Raw genomic sequence first — 8,740 nt, 5'->3', positions numbered from 1 at the left:
CCCCCCAGACCCCAAAATGGGGGTGCCCCCCCCTTGCCAATTTTGGGGTGGGAAAGGCCCTCCACCCCCCCAAATCTTGGGGGACCCCCCCCCCCCCAACCAAACCGGGGCTTCGGGGTGGGAACCGCGTGCCCCCTCCCCAGACCCATAGACGTGGGGTGCCACACGCGGGTGCCCCCCCCCCACGCGCGCACACACACACACGCTCGCCAGCCCACCCGCGCTGCCCCTTCGTTTAACCGCCGCTAACGAGGTCCCTGCTCAGGGACGCGGCCGTGACAGCCCGCGGTGCGTGTGCGGGGAGGGCGGGGGGGGCACACACGTGTGCAGGGCACGCGTGCAGGGGACACGCGTGTGCGGGGCGCACGCAGATACAGCCTGCGGGCACGCGTGGCCTCTCGCGCACGCCTGCTGCCGGTGCACACCCGCGTGCGAGCCAGTGCCAGCCGTGCGTACGCTCGTTGTGTGTACAAGGCCACGTTCATCTGCGTGTGTCACCGCACGCGTGTGTCACGGAACATGTGTGCCAAGGCCTCGGTCTCCTCCGGGCACACACACACAGCTCAAACGCCGGGCGGCATCTCCCAGACGTCTCCTTTGCACGCACACACACACACGTTTGCACACACATGTGCGGAGCACAGCCGCGGCCGGCCCGTGTGCAGCCCTCACGCGTGTCTCCGCACACGTGTGTGTGCTTGGGGGGGGGGGGGGTGGCGTTCGCACCCGGGGCAGGCGTGCTCACCCCTCACACACCCCTCGCACACCCGTGGCAGGCCCCTCACGCCCCTCGGCGGGCCGGCGTCCCGGGGGTCTGGGGGGGTCTCGGGGTGCCGCCGGCGCCTCCCCCCCCCCCCCGGATCGAAGCCCATTTAGGGCCGCGCCGCGACATCTGTTTTCAAATTTGATCAGCGATGAACTTTATTTTCCGAGTTTGAGGAAAATTATATCCATCGATCCGCCGGCCCCGCTCGGCCGCTACTTAAACCCCGCGCCGCCGCCGCCGCCCCGCTCCCTCCGTCCCCGCATCCCTCCTGCATCCCTCCTCCGCCCCGCTCCCTCCATCCCTCCTCCATCCCTTCTCCGCTCCCTCCAGCCCTGCATCCCTCCTCCGGGTCCTGCCCCGCTCCCTCCATCCCTCCTCTCCTCCTCCATCCCTTCTCCGCTCCCTCCATCCCTCATCCTCTACCCCGCTCCCTCCATCCCTCCTCTCCTCCTCCATCCCTTCTTTGCTCCCTCCAGCCCTGCATCCCTCCTCCGGGTCCTGCCCCGCTCCCTCCATCCCTCCATCCCTTCTCCGCTCCCTCCATCCCTCCTCCATCCTCTACCCTGCTCCCTCCATCCCTCTGTCCCCTGTTCCGCTCCCTCCATCCCTCCTCTCCTCCTCCATCCCTCCTTCCCTCCCTCCCCCTCTGCCCCGTCCCTCTCTCCTCCCCTCTCCCCTGCCCCGCTCCCTCCCTCCCGGCTCCCACCTGCCCGCTCCGCTCCCTCCATCCCTCTCTCCTCCTCCATCCCTCCATCCCTCTCTCCTCCTCCATCCCTCCATCCCTCTCTCCTCCCGGCCCCTGCCCCGCTCCGCGCCCGCCTCCATCCCCGCTCCGCCGCCGCCTTCCCTCCCTCCCGCAGCCGCCGCTGCCCCGCTCCCTCCGTCCCCGGCCCCGCTCCCTCCGTCCCCGGCCCCGCTCCCTCCGTCCCCGACCCCGCTCCCTCCGTCCCCGGCCCCGCTCCCTCCGTCCCCGGCCCCGCTCCCTCCGTCCCCGGCCCCGCTCCCTCCGTCTCCGACCCCGCTCCCTCCGTCCCCGGCCCCGCTCCCTCCGTCCCCGGCCCCGCTCCCTCCGTCCCCGGCCCCGCTCCCTCCGTCCCCGACCCCGCTCCCCCCATCCCCGACCCCGCTCCCTCCTCCCCGCTCCTTCCGACCCCGCTCCCTCCATCCCCCGGTACGTCCGTCCCCGCTCCCGCCGACCCCGGACCCTCCGTCCCCTCCGTCCCCTCCGTCCCCTCCGTCCCTCCCGTCCCCGCTCCCTCCATCCCCGCTCCCCGCATCCCCGCTCCGTCCGACTCCGCTCCCTCCATCCCCGGCTCCTTCCCGCACTCCTCCGCTGTCCCGCTCCCCGCATCATCCCCGCTCCCTCCGGTCCCGATCGCTCCAGCCCCGCTCCCTCCGGTCCCGCTCATTCCATCCCCGCTGCCCCCGCTCCATCCCCGCTGTCCCGGCCCTTCCAGCCCCGCTCCCTCCGACCCCGCTGCCCCGGTCCCTGCGTCCCCGGTCGCTCCAGCCCCGGTCCCGGAGCCTCCGATCCCGGTCCCTCCGATCCTGGTCCTCCCGACCCCGGTCGCTCCATCCCCGCTGTCCCGGTTCCGTCCCCGCTGTCCCGGTCCCCGCATCCCCGGTCCCCTCCCGACCCCGGTCGCTCCATCCCCGGTCCCCGGTCGCTCCATCCCGGCTCCATCCCCGCTTCCCCTCCCGCCTCCCGGTGCGGATGCGACGGACCTTCTAAGCGGTCTCCGACCCCGGCACCGACCCCCGGCAGCGGCACCGGGAGCAGCCCCGGCACCGGCACCGGCAACCGGAGCGTCCCCGTCCCCGTCGCGGAGCGGAGCCCGGCCCGATGCGGAGCCGCCCCGCGGTGAGTTGCGAAGTTTCCTGGAGGCGCCGGGTCGGGCCGGTCCCGCGTCCCCGCCGCCCATCGCCGCCGCCTCGGGGCGGCTCCGTTCGGGCTCCCCCCCGGCCCCGCCGCCCCCCGCTCCCGCTCCCGCTCCCGGCCCCGGCCCCGGCCAGGATCGAAGTTTCTGGCAACAAAGGGAAATAGCGAATCGATCGGCGCCGGAGATTAAGAGACAAGTGCGAGAATCCATCAGCGCCCGCGGCCGCCCGCAGCCCCCGGAGCCCCCGGAGCCCCTATGGCCGCTATGGCCCCTATGGCCCCTATAGCCCCTATAGAACCTATGGACCCTATAGACCCTATAGACCCTATGGCCGCCGGCCCCTATAGCCCCTATAGAACCTATGGCCCCTATGGCCCCTATGGCCCCTATAGACTCTATAGACCCTATAGCCCCTATAGCCGGCGGCCCCTATAGCCCCTATAGAACCTATGGCCCCTATGGCCCCTATAGACTCTATAGACCCTATAGCCCCTATAGCCGCCGGCCCCTATAGCCCCTATAGAACCTATGGCCCCTATGGCCCCGATAGCCCCTATAGACCCTATAGCCCCTATAGCCGGCGGCCCCTATAGCCCCTATAGAACCTATGGCCCCTATGGCCCCTGTAGACCCTGTAGCCCCTATAGAACCTATAGAACCTATAGCCGCTGGCCCCTATAGCCCCTATAGCCCCTATAGACCCTGTAGCCCCTGTAGCTCCTATGGCCCCTATAGACCCTATAGACCCTATAGCTCCTATGGCCCCTATAGCTGCCGGCCCCTATAGCCCCTATAACCCCTATAGCCCCTATAGCCCCTATAGCCCCTATAGCCACTGGTCCCTATAGCCCCAGCCCCCCCAGCCCCTATAGCCTCTATAGCCACTATAACCCTTATAGCCACTGGCCCCTATAGCCCCTATAGCCCCTGTAGCCCCTATAGCTCCTATAGCCCCTATAGCTCCTATAGCCCCTATAGCTGCCTGCCCCTGTAGCTCCAGAGCCCCCAGCCTCTATAGCCCCTATAGCCCCTATAGACCTTATAGACCCTATAGCCACCAGCCCCTATAGCCCCTATAGCCCCTATAGCCCCAGAGTCCCCGACCCCTATACACCGCCGACCCCACAGACCCCACACACCCCTACAGATCCTATAGATCTCATATACCCCCCCCAGACTCACAGCCGCACGACCCTACAGGCCCCCTGATCCCCAGCCCTATAGACCCCGTAACCCTATAGACCCCCAGCCCTATAGACCCCATAACCCTATAGACCTCATAACCCTATAGACCCCGTAACCCTATAGACCCCATAACCCTATAGACCCCCAGCCCTATAGACCCTGTCACCCTATAGACCCCATAACCCTATAAACCCCCAGCCCCACGGACCCCATAACCCTATAGACCCCCAGCCCCACGGACCCCCAGCCCTATAGACCCCATAACCCTATAGACCTCATAACCCTATAGACCCCATAACCCTATAGACCCCGTAACCCTATAGACCCCGTAACCCTATAGAACCCCAGCCCTATAGACCCCATAACCCTATAGACCTCATAACCCTATAGACCCCATAACCCTATAGACCCCCAGCCCCACAGACCCCATAACCCTATAGACCCTGTAACCCTATAGACCCTGTAACCCTATGGACCCCCAGCCCTATAGACCCTGTAACCCTATAGACCCCATAACCCTATGGACCCCCAGCCCTATAGACCCCATAGCCCTATAGACCCCATAACCCTATAGACCCCATAACCCTATAGACCCCCAGCCCCACGGACCCCCAGCCCTATAGACCCTGTCACCCTATAGACCCCATAACCCTATAGACCCCATAACCCTATGGACCCCCAGCCCCACAGCGGGGGGTGCGGGGGGGCTGCACAATGCGGCGCAGGGCGCGACGCGTGACCGGGGTGCAGAGCGGGGGGTGTGGGGGGGCTCAGTGCTGCCACGTGCAGGGGACACACGCGTGTGCACACACATCCCCCCGCCGAGCGTGCGACGCGTGTGCCGCCGGGTCTGCACCCCCCCGGCTCCACCAGTGCCACCAGTGCCACGGACTGGGGAGGGGGGCGGGGGGGGCTGCGTTGGGAGCGGCCGGGCCTCCTCACCGACCCAAAATAAGCCGGTTTGAACCCAAAACCCCGGGGGCGGCTCAGAGCAGGGGGGGGCTGCGGCAGGCGGGGGGACCCCAAAGCGTGGGGGGGGGCTGGCGCTGGGCAAGCTCACGCGCGTGATCGCACAGGTCTCTGCGTGCTGACACGGGCTTGCACGGTAGCGGGTTTGCACACGCGTGTCGCATACCTGAGCATGCGTGCTCCGCACGCCCTTACGTGTGAGCTCCGCGTGCCTTTGCACGTGTGCTCTGCACGCCTGTACACGCGTGCTCTGCACGCCCTCACGTCTGTGCTCTGCTCGCCCTTGCAAGCGCGCTCCACACGCTCACGCACGTGTGCTCCACGCACCCTTATGTGTGAGCTCCGCACGCCCTTGCACGTGTGCTCTGCGCGCCCCTGCATGTGTGCTCTGAATACCCTTGCACGTGTGCTCTGCACACCCTTACGCGTGTGCCCTGCATGCCCAGGCATACGTGCTCTGCATACCTTCACACGTGTGCTCTGCACGCCCCTGCACGCACGCTCCACAGACCTGCAGACGTGCGCTCGGCACCCCTGCGCACGCACACCCCACGCACCCCCCCCCCCCCACGCGTGTGCTCTCAACAGCCTTACACGCGCACTCCACGCGCCTTTGCCTGCGGCGCTCCTAACGCCCGCGGCCACACGGGCACCCTTGCACGCGCGCGCCGCGTTCCCTTGCACGCCTGCTCCGCGCGCCCTTGCACGTGTGCCCTGCGCCCTTGCACGCCCCCCCCCGCCCCCCACCCCCCCACCCTGACATTTCCCCCCTTCGCCCAGCGCCGCGGGACGGGGACACACACGCACACACAGACACACGGACGCCCTACGCGTGTGGGGCCGCGGTGCCGGTGCCGACGCCGTAGCCGGTGCGCGGCCGCCCAGCGCCCGATCGATCGGTGCGAGAGTTGCATCTTGTCACAATAATTTATTGCTCTCATCCCGCCTGATCGATGCTGGGAATTAGCGCCCGGCTTTCGGCGTTACCCCCCCCCGCCCCCTCCCCACCCGGCACCCCCGGCACCACCGTGACCCTCCGGCACCCTCCGGCACCCACCGGCACCCTCGGCACCCCCCAGCCCGAGCACCGTCGCGGCCCCTCTGCAGCCTCCCCGCCCCCCCACACACCCTGCCACCTCCCCGTGCCGCAGCCGAACCCCAAAATGGTCGGTGCCGGGCACCCATGGGTGCCAGTGCCTGGCCCCCCCCACCGGCACCTCGTCGGCGCACCGGCACCTTGCCATTGCACGGGCACCGTGATCTTGCACCGGCATCTTGCCATTGCACGGGCACCGTGATCTTGCACCGGCATCTTGATCTTGCACCGACATCTTGGCCCTGCACCACCTTCGCTTTGCACCGGCGCCGCGGTTTCGCACCGGCGCTTCGGCTTTACGCCATCACCTCGGCCTCGCACCGGCGCTTTGGCTTTGCACCGGCGCCGCGGTTTTGCACCAGCGCTTCGGCTTTAAACCGGCATCTTGGCCTTGCACCGGCATCTTGCTTTTACACCGGTCCCTCGGCGCTGCGCCGGCATCTTTGCATGGCGCCGGCATCTCGGCTTTGCACCGGTGCTGCGGCTTTACACCGGCACCTTGGCGGGCACCGTCAACTTGTCTTTGCACCCGCGTCTTGTCTTTGCACCGACATCTTGTTTTTGCACCCACGTCTTGCCTTTGCACCCGCATTTTGCCTTTGCACCCACGTCTTGTCTTTGCACCAGCGTTTTGCCTTTGCACCCGCGTCTTGCCTTTGCACCGACATCTTGGTTTTGCACCCGCATTTTGCCTTTGCACCCGCGTCTTGCCTTTGCACTGGCATCCCGGCTTTGCACCACCGCGGCTTTGCACCGTGGCGGCTTCGCACCGGTGCTTCGGCTTTACACCGGCGTCTTGGCGTTGCACCACCACCGCCTGCTCTCGCACCGCTTACCCTCGCCCCACCACCCTTGCCCCACCGCCCCCCTCCCACCCTTCGCCTCCCCCCCCACCACCACCACCACCCCGTCGAGCCGCCGGCGGGCGAGCGAAGGGCGCGGGGTCCCCCCCGGAGCGGGGGGGGGTGGGGTTGGGGGGGGGTCGCACACGCGAAACGCTTGAATCAAAGTGGCGTCAGGAATAAAGTGGCTCCAAATGAAGAAATATGGAGCCGGGGCCGGCGGCGGCACCGCGGCGCAGCCGGGAATTCTCCGTCTCGCGGCCAGGGGGGGACCCCCGGGGCTTTGGGGGGGGGGGGCTGGTGAGGGGCCCGTGACGGCCGTGGGCCCTACGGGGGCGGGTGGGTGGGGGTAGGGGCGTCGCGGCGCGTCGCACGCCCGCGTGCACGGGGCCTGGCTGGCGCGGGCGCGCGCCGCAGGTGTGAACGCGGGTGGGGTTTTGGCGGGTGCCCGCGTGTAACCGTGTGCCGGAGCCGCGCCGCCGGCGTGCGTGCACACGCGTGTGCGAGGAGACACCTGCCCGCCGTAATTAACACCCCACGCGACGCTGCGATTAATTAGCGCCTTGACGTCCTCCGACGGGGAGGGGGGGGGGTCCCATGAAACGGGGGACAGCCCTGAACACCCCCCCCGTGGGTGTTCCTCCCCCCTGCACACGCGTGTGCAAGCCTCCCCCCCCCCTCCCCCGCGCATGCAGGCTTAGCCCCGTCGCATTAATCACCCGGTAATGGCTAATTACGGCGGCCCCGCCAGCCCCGCCCCCCCACTGCCTTCCCCCCCCCCCACCTCTCCCGGGAGCCGCCGAGCGCAAACAGCCCCCGGCCACGCGTGTTCGCGGCGCGGCGGGACCGGATCCGCCCGGCGGCTGCGGCGCTTTGATGTGGCGGCCCCCGGCCCCCCCCGCCCCCCCGCTCCCCTCCCTCCCTCCCTCCCTCCCCCCCCCCATCGCCCACCCGCCGGGACCGGGACACCCCCCCACCCCCCCCCCCCACGGGCACGCGGCGGCTGTGGGGACCCGCTCCTGGCGCCGGCAGCATCCCCTACGCATCGTCCATATGGCCCCCCGGACCCTATACATCGTCCATATGGCCCCCCCGTACCCTATGCATCGTCCATATGGCCCCCCCATCCCCTACGCATCGTCCATATGGCCCCCCCGTACCCTATACATCGTCCATACTGTCCCCCATCACCTATGCATCGTCCATATGGCCCCCCCATACCCTATGCATCATCCATACGGCCCCCCCATCCCCTATGCATCGTCCATATGGCCCCCCCATCCCCTATGCATTGTCCATATGGCCCCCCCATACCCTATGCATCATCCATATGGCCCCCCCATCCCCTATACATCGTCCATATGGCCCCCCCATACCCTATGCATCGTCCATATGGCCCCCCATCCCCTATGCATTGTCCATATGGCACCCCTGTACCCTATACATCGTCCATATGGCCCCCCCATACCCTATGCATCGTCCATATGGCCCCCCTGTACCCTATGCATTGTCCATATGGCACCCCTGTACCCTATATATCGTCCATATGGCCCCCCCATACCCTATGCATCATCCATACGGCCCCCCCATCCCCTATGCATCGTCCATATGGCCCCCCCATCCCCTATGCATTGTCCATATGGCCCCCCCATACCCTATGCATCATCCATATGGCCCCCCCATCCCCTATACATCGTCCATATGGCCCCCCCATACCCTATGCATCGTCCATATGGCCCCCCATACCCTATACATCGTCCATATGGCCCCCCCATACCCTATGCATTGTCCATATGGCACCCCTGTACCCTATACATCGTCCATATGGCCCCCCCATACCCTATGCATCGTCCATATGGCCCCCCTGTACCCTATGCATTGTCCATATGGCACCCCTGTACCCTATATATCGTCCATATGGCCCCCCCATACCCTATACATCGTCCATATGGCCCCCCTGTACCCTATGCATTGTCCATATGGCACCCCTGTACCCTATATA

The sequence above is a fragment of the Grus americana genome (assembly GCF_028858705.1).
Source record: "Grus americana isolate bGruAme1 chromosome 27 unlocalized genomic scaffold, bGruAme1.mat SUPER_27_unloc_10, whole genome shotgun sequence".
Classification (NCBI taxonomy): domain Eukaryota; kingdom Metazoa; phylum Chordata; class Aves; order Gruiformes; family Gruidae; genus Grus; species Grus americana.
The sequence above is the reverse complement of the archived record's forward strand: the minus strand, read 5'-3'. Positions refer to the sequence as shown.